Raw genomic sequence first — 6,000 nt, forward strand, 5'->3', positions numbered from 1 at the left:
AAGTGAGCAACAAAATGATTCATTAAGATAAGATAAATGAATATGGGAGCATGAAAAATATCGGTTTAATTTTTCGATAGGGTTGAAAATGGTGTTCTCTGTTTCTTAAATCTTAAGGTTTTTTTTTTTAAAAAAAAAATATTAATATTTGTAATGATCATTTGATCATTTCTCACCTAGATAGGCTTGGGATCAAATGAAACGACCACTCTGTGATCCTCTGAAAAAAGAAACATATAATTAAATAATACTAGCTATAACTAATTTTTGTTATATTAAACTAATTTAGTTATACTTGATTAATACAAACACTTAAATATATAATATTATTTTATTTTCTTTTCTTTAGGTTATTCAATGTATTTAACATTAATATTATTTGTCTTTAATAAATATAGATGAACTAAAAAAACAATCATACTTACCTTGCATATAATGATTTCTTTCATTCTTTTCTTATATAATAGTATTTGAATATATAACATGAATATATTGCTTTAAAATTATTTTTATAATATATTATTAAAATTTGTCTTTTATTATATTATTTTAAATAAGAAAAACAAAAAAATAAAAGAAAAAAAAAAGCTGGTGATAAATGTTAAATAGATCTCTATAATTGAAAATGATTTTTTTCTCATTCTCTTTAAATTTTGTTTCTTTACTTTTGTTTATCTACTTATTTATAATATATTAAAGGTGAAACTAAATATTGTTATCTGAAAAACTAACACATAATATAAGTAAAAAATATTGCATATACATCTTAATAGTGAAGTTGACATATTTGTTTCATTCAATATTTTCTTCGTCCATCTTTAATTATTTACTAATATTAAGATCATTTTCGTTTCGTTTACTTTTCTTACTAATAATACTTACTTGAGTAATTAAGTTTAGTTTATACTAATATTAAAATTGTCCTATTTATTATTTTATTCATTTAAAGAAAATATATTTTTTTAACTCAATTTACATTCAATTAATTAAATTAAAAATATATTTTGTGACAATTTCACTTAATATATCATATTTATTTTTTTTATTTTTTTCCAATAAAATAAATTAATAACACTTATCTTACTAGTAGAGTATCATTTTCTATTAAGCAATTTTTTTATTAAGCAAATATGTAAGCTCATGTTTTATAAAAGAATAGAAATCTTACAATAAAATCATCAGCTTAACTCACCCAATGATACAATTTTAATATATATCTACTCAAACTAGCTTGAAGCTACTTTGGATAAAAAAGACATTTTCAAATCAAATAAACCGTCTAAAATATGTAACGGTTGCATATCCACCATACACTTTCTTTGTGAATGTCCACAATTTTTTTTTTCTTAAATCTAGACTATTTGTATTTTTTTATACTAAATCTGACTGGTTACAAACAATAAAATAGTCATATTCCAAAAACTACATTGAAATAGGTGAAAAGCTTCTTATATTATAATTATTCTTTTCATGTGTGGTTTTAAGAATTGAGATTCCTACCAAACAATTTTTTATTGATTTCTTCTAGTTCATATTATCAAACACTTTGATTATTTATACGGTAGTTAAAAAAATCAAATCAAGAATTAATTACAAAATTGTTTATCCAAGTATGCTTTTTAAATAATTAAATATTATAAATGCTCTTTTATTATACTCGATATTGTGTAAAAAAATAAAAAAAAAGGTTGATAAACACTAATAAATTAAAATATATATGTAGTAGGTAAATGGTGATGTAATCTTTGATCATAGTTATAGGTATTTACTATTAATGAAATAAATTAAGAAAAATTCAATCCGACGCATGAGTGTAAACCGCTACTGCCAGTAGCGATTTACGTGTATGTGTGTATACTATTTAAATAATATTATAAATAAAAAATTTAATTTATCATTTCATAATATAATTTAAAAAATATAAATATGCATGTAATAAATTTTTTATTTGTATTTATTATTAGAAGTGAGACCAAATTACAAATAAAAAATACAGTCTTCAAAGTATTGAATTATATAAAGCAAGACTAATTTTTTTTATTCTCATCTCTTTTAAAATTTATAAATAATAAAATAATTTATTTTTAGCCAAAAGTTTACTAAATTATATATTTTACTCTTTAAAAATCACTTCATTCTCTTTTATTTATATCAACCATACAAAAAGGAGATTGGAGAGTTTGGAAAATGGGTTGTGTTCTTTGCTGCTGATTTGCATTTGAGGTTCTAGCTAAATAATTTTTTTTATTTGTGCAACTTTGTTGTCTTATACCAAAAAAAAAAATTATTTATATTTTACAGTTGATTAATTAGATAAATAATAGTGATAGCATCATAATTTTGATAAATAAAATAAAAAATATAAATATGCATGTAAAAATTTTTTATTTATATTTATTATTAAAATGAGATTAAATAGCAAATCAAAGAGTGAGTACTCACAGAGTACTAAAATATATAAACTAAGACTAAATTTTTTTTTATCTTCATCCCTTCTAAAACTCATGAATGATAAAATAATTTATTTTTAGTAAAAAATTCATTAAAGCATACACTTTTTCTTTAAAAATTACTTCATTTTTTATCCATATAAATCATATGATTGCAAAAAATATATACTCCGTTTTCTTTCTCTCAATTTTTTTGTAACTTAATTTAGCATAAACAAATATTTTTTCTAATCAACGTAAACCGCTAGAGGAACACAGAAACCGCTAAATTAAGTTACAACCATATCTGCGCAAACATAAAAGGCGGTTTATTCTTCTCGATGCTCGTTCCAGTTTCCTTGACGTGTCGGGCTCTTTCCTACGTCAAGGACAAGCAGGTATTACCTGAGGAGTCAAGTGAGCGGAAAGAGGAAGATGATAGATGGACGGTGGTTATATGTTTTCTTAAAATGTTAGGGACGATGAAAGGGTTAAAGAAGCCAATTTTGCCGTTGATGATAGTTACATCAATAAATTGGTTGGCGTGGTCAATGATCTTCGTGTTCATCTCTGATTGCACATCATATATATTGTGGGATAGTATGGTCATTTCTATTTCTTAATGGTAAATATTGTCAAATAAAATAGTGTAAGAAATTAGAAGAAAATGAATTTATAAGTTTAGGAAATATTAATTTATTTTTCAATAGACTAAATTATATATTGAATAACAAAAGTTATTATTGTTTCTCTTCACACTAACTAATACTCAATAATGGTATTTCGGTACACCATGTTATCAAGAAATAGTAATCGATTTAATAACTTTTGTAATGACATAAGTTTATGAATTTGAAAATTTAAAAACCATTTCATAAAATGTGAAGTTTTAACAAGTAACAATGTTGATCATATTGTTTTGACTTCAAGAATGAATACGATACCAACAAATAAAATTGTCCTAAATAAATTTTAACAAAGACAAAAGTCCATGAAAAATTAATATATTTTAAAGATAAATATAATTTTTTTCTACGAATTTTCTAACTCGGCAAGTCGAGGATTAATTCACCACATATTGATGCTTTATTTATTAAGGGTGAGATTCGAACTCCAAATACTTACTTAAGCAGACAAATGAGATAATCATTCAACCAATCCAAATTGATTAAAATAAATATTAATTATTTTTAAATTATAAAATATTTATAATAATAATTACTATATATATTTTTTATTTAAATTCAAATAAATTTTTTTTATATAATTTTATGTATACAGGAACATACACTAGTTAAATCATATTTTCAATGTTTAACTTAATGGAAGAGTATAATTTAAGGGTCTAATACATGAAAACTAGTGAAGTTCCATACTCTGCAAAGTTGTGCTTGTAGGGCTATGCCACATTTAGATTTTCTATATATGATTTAGAGTGTCACAAATTTCAACCAAAAAATGGGAAGCCATTTATGACCGAAGAATAGAAACCATTTATTTTCTCCACTCCTAATGTTTCAATGAACACACAGAAGATTTCTGTAATCTTTATCCAACAAGATAGTTTCACACAGAAACCATTTCTTCTTGTGCCATTTATTTCCATAACATCATTTATGGAAAATGTAATAAAAAGTAAAATAATAGGAGAAATAAATAAAACAAGAGTAAGCAATCAATGAGATATTTTATTTTATTTATTAAAATAATCAAAGATATACATAAATATGGTACACAAAATAATAAACATGGAACATAATTATTGTTGTTCAGGGAAATGATAAAACTGACCCAACGCAAAAATAAAACTATACTAATTCTTCTACATATATTTTTTATCATATTGAAAGTATTATTTGAAAATTTCCTTGTTATTATAATGCATGTTAATTAAAATAGAGTTTTTTTTTTTATTTAAATAAATTTACCAATTTAATTTAATTCAGAATACAAAAATTTACTAATTTGTATATTCAGTATCATTTTCGCAATCAATGAATGCGAAAATATTTTTTAAAAGGTAACACAAACATAATTAATGAAAACGAGATAAAATTATTTTTCTATTTTAACATTTTCTATCAACAAAAATACGCTTTTTATTTTTGTTATGGAGGTGGGATTGGGGTAGGACGGGATTATGGAACGTGTGTGAGCATTACCAGGTTGTGGTGTCAACTATCAATAAATTGGACGGTCCGAAAAGTATTGAACAAATCGGACCGTACGCATTGCATTTCAGTTCAAAAATATTTTATAATAATCAAATCGGACTCTCCGATTTAATTTTCGTATAATTTAAAAAAAAAATACAACACGGACGGTCTGATTTGCTACCTCAAAAATTTAAATTTTTTCTCCTTACAAATCGGACCGTCCGATTTGCAACTAACACTATACCACACAAATAATTCGGACCATCCGAATTGTACCTTACCAGAGCAGAAAAAACTGCCCCACATTGTAGTGTAGCATAATCCTTCTCCATACCGTAGCATAACACGCTTAAAGGTTCCATAACCAAATTAATCAGTCACAAAAATAAAACAAATCATTTTTTTTTACATTTTTGTTATCCTTGACAGCAGACGTGTGTGCATATGTGCGTGTGAGAGAGAATGAACTTTTATGGGATTGAAGTAGTGATAAGTTTTATTAATAAGATGTGCGAAAAAGATTTCTCACGGGTGAATTCGGATTTTGTATTAATGTTAAAATATATAATATTTTGAGTAATTATATATGTGCCTTTTATTTTTGTTTCTATGATATATATATATATATATATATATATGAAATTGATATTTAAAATGACAAAATTGCTTAACATGTAGAGGTTTTGGTTGTATGATAATCCATTCACGTTAGACATACTCTAGTAAATGGTTGAAATGCACAAAATGGTTGATATTTTTTTTCCCTTTCACCACCTCATCCTCTCTTTCTCAAGCAGTTTAAAATTATTTTTTAAAAAAATACTATTTAAATCTTTATATAAAAAAATAAAAATTAACTTTTAATTAGTTAATATTAATTATTTTAAAATCTAGTGTTTATAATTTAAAAAGTAGGATTAAGAATTTATAATTTAAAATATAAAAAATATAATTGTAATATTTTTTTTTTAAACAGCAAAACTTTGCATATGAAACTTAATCTGTTGTTTATATTATTAAATTTTAGATTCTCAGTGATAAAAATTGAGTTTATAACTTTATATGATAAAAATGTTAAAAATTCATATTAACAAGAGAGCCCCACATTATTACCAATTTCATCATCTATGTTGGTCTTTTAAGAATCCAAATATTCTTTTTTCATCTAAGACAATTCCTAGTTTCATACCAAAGTCACAATTTAGTTTTTTTTTTTTTAATGTTTTATATGGTACGGTGCCTTTGAAGTGCATTTTTTATGGAATTTGGAAGTATGTGAAAATGTTCGTAGTTGAACACAAATCTTAACATAAAGGTTTATTAGTCTTTTTGTTTTTGTGAACATAAATCTAAAAGAGAAACTCAATAAAAAAAAAAATAAAAGAATAATGATAAAAGAATCTCTAATAAGCTTT

The sequence above is a fragment of the Arachis hypogaea genome, chromosome 14, assembly GCF_003086295.3.
Source record: "Arachis hypogaea cultivar Tifrunner chromosome 14, arahy.Tifrunner.gnm2.J5K5, whole genome shotgun sequence".
NCBI classification, from domain to species: domain Eukaryota; kingdom Viridiplantae; phylum Streptophyta; class Magnoliopsida; order Fabales; family Fabaceae; genus Arachis; species Arachis hypogaea.